Genomic DNA, 18,382 nt, shown 5'->3' on the forward strand with positions numbered 1-18,382 from the left:
GAATTTTCCCTGCGACGATTCCCACCGCACAAGTGGAAATGCAGCCTAAGAGGCTTGGTGGAGACGATGCGGAGCAGAGACCCAGCGGTGGACTGGCCCAGGAGGTGTGGTGCGGGCCTGGCAAGCTCAGTGGATGCATGGTGGAGGCATAGCCAGGAGACCTGGTGGAGCCTCAGCTGGGAAGCAAGGCAGGGGCCTAGTCAGCTTGGTGGAGCAGTAGTGGCAGGGGACAGCATGTGTGGGGAAGTTTCAGTGGAGACTGAAAAAGAGAGCCAGTGGATACACAGAAGAGGCTTGGTGGAGGGGAGGCAGAGGGAAGGCTCAGCCAGAAGGTGGGCTTTCACTGAGCCTGGCTGGGAGGCTTGCTGCAGGCCCAGCTGGGAGGTGTGCTGGATGACCAGTTGGCTCGGTGAAGGCCCAGCAGGGAGGAGTGGTGGAGGCCCGGGCAAGGGGTTTGGTGGGGACTGGGAGGATTTCCAGCCAGAATGCTTGGTTGAGGTCCAGCTGGGAAGTCTGCCCGACTCAGTGGAGGTGTTTTGGAGGCAAGGTGAAGGCCTGGCCAGGAGACTATGGGGAGGCCTTGCTGGGAGGCATGGTCAGGTGGTGCAGAAGAGGATTGGTGGAGTCCTGGCTGGGAGGCAGAGGCCCAGCTGGAAGGTACGCTGGTTGCCAATCTGGGCAGTGCGCTGGAGGCCCGTATTGCTTAGTGGAGGCTCAGCCAAGAGACATGGCAGAGGTCCAGCCAAGAGGCTGCTTAGAGGGGACATGAAAGCCCAGCAGTGGCTCGGCGGAGGTCCAATGAGTAAGCTCAGCACAGTCCCAGTTCAGAAGGCTTGGTGGAGGTCCATCCCAGGAGGTGTGGAGGAAACTTGGTGGAGGTGCGGCAGAGGCTTAGTCAGGAGGCACAGCGAAGGGTAAGTGGAGGCGTGGTGAAGGCCCAACTGGCTGAGTGGGGCACGACAGAGGCCTAGCTCAGAGGTTTGGTAGGGGCCCAGCCAAGAGGCTTGGTGGAGGTGTGACAGAGGCCCGGACAGGAGGCATGGTGGAGGCCCAGCCTGCTTGGTGAAGAGGTGGGAGGCACAGTGTAGGCACGAACTGGAGGTGTGGCACAGGCTTGGTGGGGGCCTGGCTGGAAGGCGCAGCAGAGGCCCAGCCTGCTCAATAGAGGCCCAGCCAAGAGATGGGGTAGATGTGCAGTGGAGGCCCAGCCACACAGGGCAAAGGCCAGCTAGAACTGGCAGAGGGCCCGGCAGGAGACTGGAGGGGGGGGGGGGTAGATGCCTGGTGGCTTGGTGGAGGCCCAGCCAGGAGAGACAGCAAAGGTTTAGCTGGGAGGCTCTGCAGAGGTGTGGTGGAGGCTCAGTTGGGAGGCGCAATGCAGGTCCCACTGGCGACATAGCTGAGGCCCGTCCAAGAGGCTTGGTGGAGAGGTGATGAGGCCTGGCAGCGTGGTAGTGGCTCAGCTGAGAGGTACAGCGGAGGCCTGGCCAGCTTTGTGGTGGTGAGGAAAAGCCCTGCCGGGAGGCTTGGTGAACAGTATAATAGAGGCCCAGCCAATAGGCTTGGAGGTGCAGCAGAGGCCTGGCGGAGGCACAATGGAGAACAAGCCTGAAGGCAAGTAAGAGGCCTAGCCGAGAGAAGCGGTGGAAGGCCCAGCAGAGAGAAGTGGCTGAGGCCCAGCCAATAGACTTTGTGGAGGTCTGGCGGATATCGGGCCAGGAGCCCTGGCAGAAGCCCGACTGGGAGGTGCTGTAGAGGCCCAGTGGGGAGACATGGCAGAGACCTGGAAAGGAGGATCTGTGGAGGCCCAGCCAAGAAGCCTGGTGTATGCCCAGCCTGACAGTGGTGCGGTCAGCTAGAAGGTGCAGTAGGGGAGGCCCAGCAAGCTTGGCGGAGGCACAGCATAAATCTAACTGTGAGTCATGGCGGAGGACCATCCAGAATTCGTGGTAGAGGCCTAGCTAGGAGGTCTAGAGGAGGCATAACAAAAGCCCAGCCAGGAGGCGTGGAGCAGGTATAGCCAAAAGACGCAATGGAGCTAAGGCCAAGAGGTTTGGTGGAGGCCTGGCCAGGCCTTCGCAAGGGGTAAAGTTACTGTTAGAAGTGGAAGGGGGGTTCTGGGATGGAGTCTCCAACTTCCTATGAAAAAGAAACAGATTCCCAGGGACCCAATGCTGTACCTTTTCCACTATGTGAGCACAACAGCAAATAGCACGCAGGAGAAAGCTGAGAGAGTGAAAGTACCAGACATCGGTCATCTAATCCTGGCAGCAGCCAAGAAAGCGGTATTCAATGGATGGATCTATCCAGCAACTCCCACCATCCAGGATACTGAAGATGAATGGACCTATATCATGCACTTGGATAAACTCTCTGCTACATTAAACATAGAAAAAGGAACTAAGAGTTTCTTCTGCAGATGGAAACCATAGATTGTGAATTAGATGCCCAAGGAGAAAATTAATCAAATACTTGTCTTGGTATTGTTATAAAAACTAAAAGGATCATTGGGCCCTCTGGCTATAGAATAACAAAGTAATGACCTCACTTGAAGATGACCCACATCCACCGATATATTAAGGTCTGGTGGAGACGGGTTGGGGGGGGGGGGGGGGATTAGTGTGAGAGTAGGAGATAGACAGGGAAAATTACATATTTGGGCTGAGAAAAAAAGAAGAAAAAAACAACAACGACACAAACCATTATTCATCTAGTCCAGGGGTGCCCACACTTTTTCAACTCGCGAGCTACTTTGAAACTCACCAAGCTCCAGAGATCTACCGACATTTAAAATTCTAATCCTTGCATACTCCCCCCCCACCCCCCCATGATGATTGGGCAAAGGCAGATTTCTTCCCTCCCACTACCAAATTATTAAGATGACTTTTCTTCCCCCCCAGTATAGGTAGCCAGGCATAGGTGCTCCCAATATAGGGTGGCCAGGCATGGGTGCCCCCAGTAAAGGTTAAACAGGCATGGTTGCCCCCAGTAGAAGTTAAACCCCAGTATAGGTAGCCAGGTACATGCGGCCAGTGCAGGTAGCCAGGGATATGTGGCCAGTGCAGGTAGCCAGAGATATGTAGCAGTACAGGTAGCAAGGCATATGTGTCCAGTATAGGTAGCCAGGCATATGTAGCCAGTATAGATAGCCAGGTATAGTTAGCCCAGCTAGCAAGGCATAGGTGACCAGTATAGATAGCCAGGCATATATGTGGCCAGTATAGATAGCCAGGTATAGTTAGCCCAGCTAGGCAGGCATAGGTGACCAGTATAGATAGCCAGGCATATATGTGGCCAGTATAGATAGCCGGGTATAGTTAGCCCAGCATATGTGCGCTTGTATATATAGCCAGGCATATATGTGGCCAGTATAGATAGCCAGGTATAGTTAGCCCAGCTAGCCAGGCATAGGTGACCAGTATAGATAGCCAGGCATATATGTGGCCAGTATAGATATCCAGGTATAGGTGACCAGTATAGATAGCCAGGCATAAACAGCCTGGAAATAGTATAAAATAAATAGCCTGGAAATGCCCCCCATCAGGGACGGATCAAGACCAAGTTGCGCCTGGGTCAAGGTTAGGTTTTGGCGTTAAACTGCCATTAATTTTGCTGCCTTTTTAAGAATTCAACAAACTGCGCCTGGGGCAAGATACCCGCCTGCCCCCCCCTAGATCCGTCCCTGCCCCCCATCCACCGCCCCCTTCCTCTGCAGCTGCCTCTCTCCTCCACACACTGGAATCCCGCTCGCTGGGGCTGCATGCTGGGCTTAGAGACCAAACAGCACGGATATGCGCTTTGCTACACCACCGCTCTCCTCTACACTGCGGGCCGATGGGAAGTCTCCGAGCCCGGCACACAGCGAGAACAATCCCAAACCCAAATTGCCCAAGAAGAGAGTGGCTGAGAGGCGGCTGGGGAGGATGTAGGATGGACTCGGAAAGAAGAGGTAAAAGGTCCGCCCCCGGCTCTCCATTCGTCTCCTCTGATAGGCTGTGTGCTGCTCTGCATAGGGCAGCAGAGCAGCACGATCAGATAGTAACGCTGGCGCTGCACAGTCAGCGTCCAGAGCTCTATTTTTCCAAAGTCTTTCGCGATCTACCAAGTAGTCCTTCGCGATCTACTGGTAGATCGCGATCGACGCATTGGGCAGCCCTGATCTAGTCCAACCAGAAAAAAAAAGTAGCAAATGGGGAACAGAGGCGCCAGCAGGGTTCCCGCAAAATATGCGAAACCTGGCAGTGGAACAACCAAAATACATATAATCTGGCAGCAGTGGTCCCCCAAACATACACAATCTGGCAGCATTTCCCCAAAATACGCATAATCTGGCAGCAGCCGTTCCCGTAACATACACACAATCTGGCAGCTGTTCCCCAAAATACACTTAATCTGGCAGCAGCCGTTCCCCTAACATACACATAATCTGGCAGCCAATTCCCCAAAATACATAACAGCAGTTCCATAAAAATGCAGATAATCTGACAGCAGTTCCCCAAAAATACCCCCAGCATAGGTAGCCAGGTCTATAGGTGTCCCCAGTATAAGTAGCCATGAGTATAGTAGTCCCCAGTATATGTAGCCAGAGGTATATGTGCCTAGTATATGTAGCCAGAGGTATATGTGCCCAGTATATGTAGCCAGGGGTATACATTCCCAGTATATGTAGTCAGGGATATATGTCCCAGTATATGTAGTCAGGGGTATACGTCCCCAGTATATGTAGTCAGGGGTATACGTGCCCAGTCCATGTAGCCAGGGGTATACGTGCCCAGTACATGTAGCCAGGGGGTATATGTGGCCAGTATATGTAGCCAGGGGGTATATGTGGCCAGTATATGTAGCCAGGGGGTATATGTGGCCAGTATATGTAGCCAGGAGGTATATGTGGCCAGTATATGTAGCCAGGGGGTATATGTAGCCAGTATATATAGCCAGGGGGTATATGTGGCCAGTATATGTAGCCAGGGGGTATATGTGGCCAGTATATGTAGCCAGGGGGTATATGTGGCCAGTATATGTAGCCAGGGGGTATATGTGGCCAGTATATGTAGCCAGGGGGTATGTGTGGCCAGTATATGTAGCCAGGGGGTATATGTGGCCAGTATATGTAGCCAGGGGTTATATATGTGGCCAGTATATGTAGCCAGGGGGTATATGTGGCCAGTATATGTAGCCAGGGGGTATATGTGGCCAGTATATGTAGCCAGGGGGTATATGTGGCCAGTATATGTAGCCAGGGGTATATGTGGCCAGTATATGTAGCCAGGGGGTATATGTGGCCAGTATATGTAGCCAGGGGGTATATGTGGCCAGTATATGTAGCCAGGGGGTATATGTGGCCAGTATATGTAGCCAGGGGGTATATGTGGCCAGTATATGTAGCCAGGGGGTATATGTGGCCAGTATATGTAGCCAGGGGGTATATGTGGCCAGTATATGTAGCCAGGGGGTATATGTGGCCAGTATATGTAGCCAGGGGGTATATGTGGCCAGTATATGTAGCCAGGGGGTATATGTGGCCAGTATATGTAGCCAGGAGGTATATGTGGCCAGTATATGTAGCCAGGGGGTATATGTGGCCAGTATATGTAGCCAGGGGGTATGTGTGGCCAGTATATGTAGCCAGGGGGTATATGTGGCCAGTATATGTAGCCAGGGGTTATATATGTGGCCAGTATATGTAGCCAGGGGGTATATGTGGCCAGTATATGTAGCCAGGGGGTATATGTGGCCAGTATATGTAGCCAGGGGTATATGTGGCCAGTATATGTAGCCAGGGGGTATATGTGGCCAGTATATGTAGCCAGGGGGTATATGTGGCCAGTATATGTAGCCAGGGGGTATATGTGGCCAGTATATGTAGCCAGGGGGTATATGTGGCCAGTATATGTAGCCAGGGGGTATATGTGGCCAGTATATGTAGCCAGGGGGTATATGTGGCCAGTATATGTAGCCAGGGGGTATATGTGGCCAGTATATGTAGCCAGGGGGTATATGTGGCCAGTATATGTAGCCAGGGGGTATATGTGGCCAGTATATGTAGCCAGGGGGTATATGTGGCCAGTATATGTAGCCAGGGGGTATATGTGGCCAGTATATGTAGCCAGGGGGTATATGTGGCCAGTATATGTAGCCAGGGGGTATATGTGGCCAGTATATGTAGCCAGGGGGTATATGTGGCCAGTATATGTAGCCAGGGGGTATATGTGCCCAGTATATGTAGCCAGGGGGTATATGTGCCCAGTATATGTAGCCAGGGGGTATATGTGCCCAGTATATGTAGCCAGGGGGTATATGTGCCCAGTATATGTAGCCAGGGGGTATATGTGCCCAGTATATGTAGCCAGGGGGTATATGTGCCCAGTATATGTAGCCAGGGGGTATATGTGCCCAGTATATGTAGCCAGGGGGTATATGTGCCCAGTATATGTAGCCAGGGGGTATATGTGCCCAGTATATGTAGCCAGGGGGTATATGTGCCCAGTATATGTAGCCAGGGGGTATATGTCCCCAGTATATGTAGTCAGGGGGTATATGTCCCCAGTATATGTAGTCAGGGGGTATATGTAACAAGTAAGTTTTATAAGCCGCGCTTAGGAACCTTTTAAAATTTAAAACTAACAACAGTCAGTTCACAACTGAGGTCTTGGTATAAAAGTTATTAGGTGGTGCGCTGCAGTATCACAACCTCCTCTGGTTAAAGTTCAATGAATATCCCATATACTGGCGCTCTCTGTCCAAAAGTCACACCGTGTCCAGCAACACAATGCCAATCTTCAAGACGTTTCTACACCTTTAAATATAAGCAACACAAAGGACATATCATAGTGCAGGAGTTTCTATATTGCTTGACACCTATGTGCTCCCATACACCGCACACTTGTTGCACCACCAGTGCCAGCACCCACTATCACCCAGGAGTAGGGTATTCACACCCCCCCCCCCCCCTTGGGTCCCCGCTCACCAGATAGTCTCTTTAAATCTGCTTATCTCTCAACGACGTATCTTCTATCATATAGACCTCATAAAGAAAAACCTTATGTGTAAAACCATTTAAGAAGAAGCTTCTCGCTTAAAACATATATATATGCGTACATTAAAATCCTCTTGAAATTAAGCCCATAACATAGTCACCGTTGCCTCCAGGAATTGTACCGGTCTCAGGCTGCGTGTGCTCTTACTTCCTAGTTCAGCGCGTCTCTCTAGGCTCCGCCCTACCGGTTTCGTCATCCGTAATGACTCATCAGGGGCTAGGGAGCATGCGCTGAAGTCTTGTGTTATATAGCTGAAATCCGTCCAGCTCACCCCTCCCACCTCCCACCGATTGGCTAAAGCCACTTCTATTCATTATAGCCAAGTCCGGATCTTTTCCTTGAGTTTACATATCCTAATCTTATATTTCTATACCCCCGCCAAGTATGAGACATCTTCTTATAAAGGAATTGTACCTATTTTCCGTTTCTTTGCAAAAACATTCATTGGTCATCGCCGCGCGGCGCCCGTTCGTCTGGTCGCTACTGCGCATGCGTTAGAATCCGACATAGTACCGTATTGTCTTTATTAACCTCCTTGGCGGTAACCCCGTGTGTGTGACACGGGGTAAGCCGCCGGAGGGTGCCGCTCAGGCCCTGCTGGGCCGATTTACTTCATTTTTTTTTTGCTGGACGCAGCTAGCACTTTGCTAGCTGCGCCAGCACCCCGATCGCCGCCGCCGCGCGCCCGATCGCCGCTATCCGGTGCGGCGCGCGGCCCCCCCCCCCAGACCCCGAGCGCTGCCTGGCCAATCAGTGCCAGGCAGCGCCGAGGGGTGGATCGGGTCTCCCAATGACGTCCCGACGTCGCTGACGTCATTCCGCCCCGTCGCCATGGCGACGGGGGAAGCCCTCCAGGAAATCCCGTTCTTTGAACGGGATTTCCTGATCGCCTATCGCCGGAGGCGATCGGCGGGGCTGGGGGGATGTCGCTGAGCAGCGGCTATCATGTAGCGAGCCCTCGGCTCGCTACATGATTTAAAAAAAAAATAATTAAAAAAAAACTGCTGCGCTGCCCCCTGGCGGTATTTTTCATACCGCCAAGGGGGTTAATGGTTTCCTTACCTTTATTAGCGTCTCCCTTTGTATACTGAGCATTGTATCCTTATGCTCAACTACTATTGTGTGTCTATTTCACACATCCTCCGCATATTTCAACATCATCCCTCGTCCGATATATTTCCATCATGGGTCTGAATTTTAGACCCCTTACCTGTATGTTTTTGCATCGTGATTTCATTTTTTCCTGTTACTACCTTTAGCATATAGGCATTATTCTAATTGTGCATGTGTCTAATATTAATTGAATTTGTATGTCATCCCCAACATTAATATATACACCGCATGCTCCCTAGCCCCTGATGAGTCATTACGGATGACGAAACCGGTAGGGCGGAGCCTAGAGAGACGCGCTGAACTAGGAAGTAAGAGCACACGCAGCCTGAGACCGGAACAATTCCTGGAGGCAACGGTGACTATGTTATGGGCTTAATTTCAAGAGGATTTTAATGTACGCATATATATGTTTTAAGCGAGAAGCTTCTTATTAAATGGTTTTACACATGATAAGGTTTTTCTTTATGAGGTCTATATGATAGAAGATACGTCGTTGAGAGATACGCAGATTTAAAGAGACTATCTGGTGAGCGGGGACCCAAGGGGGGTGTGTGAATACTCTACTCCTGGGTGATAGGGGGTATATGTGCCAGAATAGGTAGCCAGGTGTCCTCCCCAGCAGGAGGGGAGCAGCGCAGAGAAGACGGAGATCTGTGAGCAGCGGTGGAGAAGGGGGCCATCTCCCCCCTTCTCTCACCTCGGGGCTCTCCTTCCCTCGCTCTCCCCTCCACAAGTAATGTGCGGGCAGCCGGCAGCGGGCGGGACTTACCTCTCCTCGTCGTCGGAACACCGGATCTGCATGCTACAAGTCTGGTCTGGCTCAGACCAGAGCAGCGGCACGCAGATCCGGCGCCGGAACAAGGAGAGGTAAGTCCTGCCCGCTGCCCGCACATTACTTGTGGAGGGGAGAGCGAGGGAAGGAGAGCCCCGAGGTGAGAGAAGGGGGGGGGGGGAGATGGCCCCCTTCTCCACCGCTGCTCACAGCTCTCCTTCCACTGCGCTGCTCCCTCCACACAAGCCAGCGTGGACGGCGTCCACCCTAGGGAAATAGTAAGTGGACGCCGTCCACGCTCCACTCGACCCCTGCATCCAGGGGAATGCAAAGAAGAAGAAAAATGGGATATTGACGAAAAAGATAACTACGGAGTTGAGAATCTATTTTTCGCTTGAAACTCCACTTTCTTTAATTTAAGCATTTCATATGGTTCTCTGGAGTGTTTGGCTGGAGCAGAATGGAGCAGAGCAGGAAGTACTACAGTGCTGCCCATAATTACAGTGGGATGCGAAAGTTTGGGCAACCTTGTTAATCATCATGATTTTCCTGTATAAATTGTTGGTTGTTACGATAAAGAATGTCAGTTAAATATATCATATTGGAGAGACACACACAGTGATATTTGAGAAGTGAAATTAAGTTTATTGGATTTACAGAAAGTGCGCAATAATTGTTTAAATAAAATTAGGCTGGTGTATAAATTTGGGCACCGTTGTCATTTTATGTATTCAAAAACCTTTAGAACTAATTATTAGAACTCAAATTGGCTTGGTATGCTCAGTGGCCCCTGACCTACATATACAGGTGAATCCAATTATGAGAAAAACTATGAAAGGGGGTCAATTGTAAGTTTCCCTCCTCTTTTAATCTTCTCTGAAACAGTAGCAACACAGTTTCAAATAACTCTCAAATGACCTGAAGACAAAGATTGTTCACCATCATGGTTTAGGGGAAGGATACAGAAAGTGGTCTCAGAGATTTCAGCTCTCTGTTTCCACAGTTAGGAACATATTGAGGAAATGGAAGACCACAGGCTAAGTTCGAGTTAAGGCTCGAAGTGGCAGACCAAGAAAAATCTCAGATAGACAGAAGCATCGAATGGTGAGAACAGTCAGAGTCAACCCACAGATCAGCACCAAAGACCTACAACATCATCTTGCTGCAGATGGAGTCACTGTGCATCGTTCAACCATTCGGCGCACTTTACACAAGGAGATGCCGTATGCAAAAGTGATGCAGAGGAAGCCTTTTATTCGCCCACAGCACAAACAGAGCAGCTTGAGGTATTCTAAAGCACATTTGGACAAGCCAGCTTCATTTAGAAATAAGGTGCTGTGGACTGATGAAACTAAAATTATTATTATTAGTTATTTGGGCATGACAAGGGGCGTTATGCATGGAGGAAAAACAAAACAGCATTCTACGAAAAACACCTGCTACCTACAATACAATATGGTGGTTCCACCATGCTGTGGGGCTGTGTGGCCAGTGCAGGGACTGGGAATCTTGTCAAAGTTGAGGGACACATGGATTCCACTCAGTATCAGCAGATTCTGGAGACCAATGTCCAGGAATCAGTGACAAAGCTGAAGCTGCGCCGGGGCTGGATCTTTCAACAAGACAACGACCATAAACACTGCTCAAAATCCACTAAGGCATTCATGCAGAGTAACAAGTACAGCGTTCTGGAATGGCCATCTCAGTCCCCAGACCTGAATATAATTGAAAATCTGTGGTGTGAGTTAAAGAGAGCTGTCCATGCTCGGAAGCCATCAAACCTGAATGAACTAGAGATGTTTTGTAAAGAGGAATGGTCCAAAATACCTTCAACCAGAATCCAGACTCTCATTGGAACCTACAGGAAGCATTTGGAGGCTGTAATTTCTGCAAAAGGAGGATCTACTAAATATTGATTTAATTTCCTTTTTGTGGTGCCCAAATTTATGCACCTGTCTAATTGTGTTTAAACAATCATTGTGCACTTTCTGTAAATCCAATAAACTTCATTTCAATTCTCAAATATCACTGTGTGTGTGTGTCTCTCCTATATGATATATTTAACTGACATTTTTTTGTCGTAACAACTAACGGTTTATACAGGAAAATCATGACGATTAACAAAGGTTGCCCAAAGTTTCGCATCACACTGTATTCATACCCCTGGTAAATTTTTACTTAAAGGGGCACTATTGCTAAATGTATCTATTTTAGACCCTTTAGCATACATATGTGTTGTTGGAGGATTGTTTTATCACATTATGCACTCTTTTGCAAATGTTTTTTTTCCTGTCAATAAAGATTTAGAGTCATGCATTGATGTCAGTTGTTTTACCTTTCCGATGCCAATGCAGCCTATACCATTCTGAAAGAGGGAGGCATCTTGTCCTGTATAGTGAGTGGCCGTTATTTTCCACCCCTCTGGCCATCTCATGTATTTTTGCCCATCTTGTAACTGCTCTATCGAGCAGTTACTTAGCTTACAGCAGCCGCCATAAAGAGATGGATGCAACCTCCTCCGTGCTGCGTACTATGTTGTGAGTGGCTGTGTGTACGCTGCCCGGCCGCCAAGGACCCCCTTTTCCTATGCAGGCAATGAAACGGACACTTATTGTTGTCCGTTTCCATGGTAACCTGACCGGCTTTTTGCTCTGCGCTGGCGGCATCAAAGAGCTCACACAAGCCCTGTAGCTGTGTGTTGCTTTTGTTTGCAAATTGCAGAAATGAAATAAATGAATACACATCAATTTGCAAACAAGAGCAACACACAGCTACAGGGCTTGTGTGAGCTCTTTGATGCCGCCACCGCAAGCCTGCGCAGAGCAAAAAGCCGGTCATGTTACCATGGAAACGGACAACAATAAGCGTACACACAGCCACTCACAACATAGTACGCAGCACGGAGGAGGCTGCATCCATCTCTTTACGGCGGCTGCTGTAAGCTAAGTAACTGCTCGATAGAGCAGTTACAAGATGGGCAAAAATACATAAGATGGCCAGAGGGGTGGAAAATAACGGCCACTCACTATACAGGACAAGATGCCTCCCTCTTTCAGAATGGTATAGGCTGCATTGGCGTCGGAAAGGTAAAACAACTGACGTCAATGCAGGTCTCTAAATGTTTGACAGGAAAAAAAAAACATTTGCAAAAGAGTGCATAATGTGATAAAACAATCCTCCAACAACACATATGTATGCTAAAGGGTCTAAAATAGATACATTTAGCAATAGTGCCCCTTTAAAGAGAATATGTACTCTAAAATGTTTACAGCAAAAAAGCATACCATACTATTCATTATGTTCTCCTGGGCCCCTCTGTGCTGTTTCTGCCACTCTCTGCTGCAATCCTGGCTTGTAATTAACAGTTTTAGGCAGTGTTTACAAACAAATTAACCAGCTTGTGATAGCCTCACATAAGCAGAGTGTGTGAGTCATACAGAGCCTGCAGGGGCCCTGCAGAGGGTGTGTATCGCTTCTATCCAATCACAAGCAGCCCTGCACATTCCACACATTCAAGCCTTAGCAGGACAAAAGGAAACAGATTACATCATGTAACAGAGATAACACAGCCACTGTGCAGTTAGGAAAGGCTGCAGTAAGCCAGAGCACATTAGAACAGGTATAGGAACTTATAGGATAGAAGAACTAAGGCTGAACATTTTGTTACAGGGTCTCTTTAAAGTTACTTTTATTCAACCAGCAATTCATTTTTTGATTGGAAATGACATAGGTTTTTCCCAAAAGATAATAAGTGTACAAAAGGCATTATTGTGGGAAAAAAAAAAAAAAAAAAAACCTTTCTCAGTTTTTATTTACATTTGAGCAAAAAAAGTGTCCAGTCCAAAATTATTCATACCTTTCACAAACTGTCACAGTCTGTGGGAAAATCCAAAGTTATATACCATTCCAAATAGTCCAAGCTGTTCTAAAGCATCCTAATTATCCTGATTAATTGGGAACAGCTGTTTTAATCAATTCAACAGGTGAAAAACAGCAGCTCTCTGCAGTTGGTTTGTGGACAGTCATGGCTAACAAAGGATCTCAGTGAGACCTGTGGATGCGCATCATGGCTGCTCACAAGTCAGGAAAGGGCTACAAGGCATTTCTAAATGTTTTCCAGTTCCAGTGGCTACAGTGCAAAGTATTATTAAAAAAAATACATGTTCTGCACTGTGGAAAATCTCAGAGGAAGTGGTCGGAAGCCAAAAAAGTGACACCTGTGCTTGCCAGGAGGATAGTGAGAATGGTGAAAAACAATCCAAGGATCACCACCAAGGCCATCCTGGTGAATCTAGGCTCTGCTGGTGGCAAGGTCTCAAGGCAGACAGTCTGGACAAAGAAGAAGACTTCTGGTCTTCTGTGAAACAAAAATTGAATTGTTTGGTCACAATGATGTTTCCTTCATTTGGCATAAAAAAGGAGAAGCATTCAACCCAAAGAACAGCACCCCCATTGTCAAACATTGTGGTAGGAACCTAATGCTTTAGGAGTGTTTTTCAGCCAATGGACCAGAGAACCTAATCACAGTAAACAGCACCATGAAAAAAAGAGTAATACATGAGGGTTCTCAACGACAACATCAGGTACTCTGCAGAGAAACTTGGCCTTGGCCACCAATGGGCATTTCAGCATGACTATGACCCAAAACACACAGCAAAAGTGGTGAAGAAATGGTTAGCAGACAACAACATTAACGTTTTGGAGTCCTGACTTTAATTCAATTGAGAATCTGTAGAGGGAGCTAAAGATCAGACTGATGGCAAGAAGACCCTCCAACCTAAAAGATTTGGAGCTCATTGCTAAAGATGAATGGGCGAAAATATCTGTGGATACATGCAAAAAAGCTAGTCTGCAATTATAGGAAGCGTTTGATTGCTGTAATAGCTAATAAAGACTTTTCTATTGATTATTGAGAAGGGTATGAATAATTTTGGACTGGACACTTTTTGCTCAAATGTAAATAAAAGCTGAGAAACGCTTTTTTCCACAATAATTCCTCTTGTACATCGTCTTATATTTTGGGAGACACCTATGTAATTTCCCGTCAAAAAATGACTTGCTGGTTGAATAAAAGTAACTTTAAGACATATTTTGCCAGGGGTATGAATAATTATGGGCAGCACTGTATATAAACAAACAATACATACTGCTGCAGTGGCATCACCGATTTCAAGAGCATAAGTACAGCAAACAAACTAACTGCATTTTCAGAAGGGGCATAACAATATCCCCCCACCCCTTCCAACCCTCCCCCCCATCTTGAAGAGCAGCTGCAGTGGAGCGTCATACTGTACCTCATTCCGGAAGCAACAGAGCCTCTTCACTTCCTCTTCATTGTAGCCGCCCTGCAGCCAATCACCTTTCGGCTCCCGGTGGCACAAGACTTGCAGTGTTAGGAGCCGCAAGGTGACAGACAGCGGCTACACAAAAGAGAAAGTGAAGAAGTTCTGTCCTCACCACCAGAATGATGTACAGGGTGATATTCCGCTGCAGCTGCTCTGCAAGATCAGGGGAAAAGAGGGGGGGGAGGGGGTGGAGGGAAATTCGGAGCAGCACACACACACACACACAAGACTTTATTTTTTTTATTTTATTTTTTATTACTGTAACCCACGTGTTCCCCAGCGTATGCAAGTTACCTCGTCTTCAGAACACATTTTAAAATGCATTCCACAGGTGCTTTCTCTGTACGTATTTCTAAAATATACAAACCCCTCTTCCTAGCTATTGTCTATTCTCCATCCTATAGATGTTGCCAAGCCACAATGACCGCATAAATGGAAGATGAAATAGAATTATGGACTCATATCACTGAAGACGCACGTATGTGTCAGAGCACTAGATGTGATTAAAATAAAATCGATCGCCTGCTATTCTGGGAAGCTTTTCATTCTGCTAATGGCTCAGGGTAATAAATATTTGGTCAGCCTTGAGATAACAGGGAGAATTCTAATGCACACAAGACTGTGTAATGTGCAGCTACTGGTACAAAACCACTCGCTCCTCACTTCCTGTACAGTTACCAATGTCATGGTGTATCTGCAGCAGCATTAACCTATACATGTGAATATTTCACACATGCCATTGGCAGGCAGCAGAGGGCTCACCAGCTGCACATCCAGGCTACACATGAAGCAGAGCCAAACTTTAAAGAGGGATTATCAGCCACAAAATCAAATTCCATTTACCCACAGCTCTGTGTTTATTACACAGTCTGGAACCTTACCCTGCATTGCAAGCACTCAAATCTACTCAGAAATGTTTCTGCTGTAATAAATCTTATCTCACTCAGCCTGGCTCTATTTGGTACATTACCAACAAGAAGGGAGCGTGTCATCACACCTTCCACATTCCTGCTCCTCACTGATTGGCTGAGGGCAGTTCAATGAGCTGCTGAAAAATGATCTCTAAGCTGTACTCACACGTTTACAAAGCAAGCTAGATATGACAGTGCAGTTTCCAGGAGAGAAAAAAAGCAAGGGACAAAATGACATCAGTATTGGCTCCAGTCAGAAGGAGTTAAGATGGAAAATACCTTGAACAGTTTTCTTTTTATTTACTATATACAATTCACTGAAATCAAAATGTGGACAGTACAATACATGTGTAATGTAAGTAGAACAAGTATGTATCTACTTATATATGTTTTTTTTGTCCTGGGATAGTATGGCTGACCCTGCTGCTTTAAAATTAGATTATCTATGGGGCTCTTATAAGTTCTTCGGCCTGGTACACACCATGCAATTTTTACTTCAGATCCTATTTAAGATCAAGAAAATGATCGACTTCGGCAAATAAATGTACAGCCTAATAATTACCAGCGCCCATTCCCAAGCTCAAAATCAATCTCTTTCTCGATATAAGGAACCTGCCTATTTCTAATCATGTTTCCGCCGAGACCCGGGCGGAATCCGTTGCTTCCGGGTCTCGGTACTTGTTCCCTGCTGCTGACGGCATACAGGCCGCACATTTTGATAGGCGGAGGGCACGTTCCCAGCACGCCCTCCGCAGATGTAAACAATAGTCATCTGACTCCGGTCAGCTGACATAGTGATGTCAGCTGATACCTAGGTAGGTGTATTGCTGTGTGATTGGATGTGAGGAGTGTGGCCGGCCACTCATTGGATGAAAGCTGTATTTAAACCTGCAGAGTGCTCCCAGTCATCGCCCGTGAGAAGCATAGCTGTGGCTAGTTGCTGGGTGTGCACTCACTTGTTAGATTACTGGATCTTGACACTTGGCTTGTATCTGACTATCCTTGTCTGCTGTTATTACTCTGCTTTGATCCCTGGAAACTCTTGCCTGCTGCCTGGACTGACTTTGACCTGTTTACTGTATACCCTTGCCTGCCGCCTGGACCGACCATTGCCTGTTTACTGGATATTCTTGCATGCTACCTGGACTGGGACGATAAGTATACTTGAACTAATCCTTGCCAGTTATTAAATAACCTTGCATGCAGACTTTGTATAACCTCCCACACATATTAGCTGGAACATCCATTACCTGTTGAATAACCTTGCCTGCAGACAGGGCCGGAGCTACCATAGGAAAAAATAGGCAACTGCCCCAGGGCCCCAGAGCCTGTAGGGGCCCCCAAGGTGTCCCTTCCCTTATGTTAACTGTTGCTCCCCAGGGTCTCTGCAGAGTCTGTTAGGTTGGGAGGTGATTGGGGGAGGGTCAGCAGCCAGCTCAGGGGCCCAGGAGGGAAATTTGGCTGCAACAAAGGGCCTCTAATGACGCTTTTTGGTCGGGGACGGGGGGGGGGGGGTGTCTGTTGGGGGGCCCCCAGGCTAATTTTGCCCTAGGGCCCAACTGTTACTTGAACCGGCCCTGCCTGCAGACTTTGTAAGAACTCTCTCATAACCTGGATTATCCATTACTATTGAATAACCTTGCATGTGGACTTTGCATGAACTCTCTCCTAATACCTGGAACCTTCACTGCCTGTTCCTGATACATCGGTCATTACTGACAATCGACGCTGAGAGCCTCATCCTCCTGAACCAAGGTAATAATCCTGTGTGATACTGGTGATGAACTATTGAACTGTGTTACTAGCCTCATTAGGGTTCTAACAGGTTATTCCTCTCTACCTCAGTCTGTATGCCTTGCACGTTAAGACCTGGGGGTAACCATGGTCAGGAGACAAATAAAGTGTCCTGTTCATGCGGAGGCTTGTCTATAGGTGAAGACCGGGGTCCGGGCTCAGGGCCACGGTAAAAGATTGGGGCATAGAGACTGATTGGGATCATAACCTGTCAAGCCTTACGAGTTATGTAAGCATATCGGACATGCTGGAAAATATCAATCATTTCATGTGTGTTTTTTTCTCCAGTCACAAATCGCAAATGCACCACAATCACGGCCATACACCTGTTGGATCGCTACGAAAACGTGACATTTTTTACTTTAGTGGATAATGTGAGAAATGCAATCATATCGCAGCACAATTTAATTTCTCAGTGGAAAACACAGAATTAAATGTTTCCTTTTGAGTCCATCATGGGAGAAAAGCTTGATATAAATGTTTTGTGTCTTGTATAAAAGGTGGCCATACATTTACCGATTTTGCAGCCCGATAGATAATTGCCCAATCCGAACTATTTTGGGCCAAAATTAGTCTAAAGCATTGATCGAACATGCTGGAAAATCTAGGTCGCATGTGGAAACGGCATGCGATATCACAACGACCAATGTACCCATACACACTGTCGGGTATGGGTCCGTTGTGAAATGGAGGTCAGAGATGGTGGCAGGTGGGCCCTTTGACACCTGCCTATGTTGCCTGGTGCATGATCCTGCTCTGCGGGGTACATTTAACAATTGGGGAGAGGCCAGGCCAATTCCTGAATCGGTCTGTGGTGTATGGGCAGACAACAGATCTCTCCCATACAACACCTGATGTATGGGCACCTGTAGAGTGTAGAAGTAGAGTTTTGAGATAGAGTGATTGGGCAATAAATGGCCAATCCTACCACTTTATGGTAGTATGAGCTTACTTACTCAATCTGTCCACAGTATTCTAAATCTGTTGTCCATCACACTACATGGAAGTGGTAAAATTGGCCAATCAAAATTGGATGTGTGTACGCACCCATAGAATTTAGAGATGGTATTTAGAGTGTAGAGACATACACACACCCCATAGAGACTACGGATGGTCAATTAGATGCCTTTTTTTCCTCCCGAGTTCATTTAGGGTTTTGCAAATTCTGTGGGCAAATGCATGCAGTGTGAAAATGGACCAAACTAATCGCGCCAATGTGGAATTAAATTGCAAAAGAAACAAGAAGGACACGGAGAGCCCAATATAGTGTAGAATGCTAACTGCAACACACACATATGCTCACTACCAGTTCAAGCAATTTCCTACCTTTATCTGGTTAGCAGGCGCCAATCAGCCAATCAAGTGTACGGTCATACACCCTTTGCCTGCCATACCAAATCTAGCAGGAAT

General features: G+C 47.6%; 1 long non-coding RNA gene across 2 annotated transcripts in view; it reads right to left on the bottom strand.

Annotated features, from left to right (window-relative positions):
- Positions 1-11,362, bottom strand: part of LOC137540890 (uncharacterized) — a 131,744-nt gene extending 120,382 nt beyond the window's left edge. For both annotated transcript variants that reach the window (XR_011025066.1, XR_011025067.1), the window contains exon 1: positions 11,258-11,362. This is a non-coding gene — a long non-coding RNA (uncharacterized lncRNA). The remainder of the gene's footprint in view (positions 1-11,257) is intronic.
- Positions 11,363-18,382: the final 7,020 nt, after the last annotated feature.

This window comes from Hyperolius riggenbachi, chromosome 12, assembly GCF_040937935.1.
Source record: "Hyperolius riggenbachi isolate aHypRig1 chromosome 12, aHypRig1.pri, whole genome shotgun sequence".
NCBI lineage: Eukaryota > Metazoa > Chordata > Amphibia > Anura > Hyperoliidae > Hyperolius > Hyperolius riggenbachi.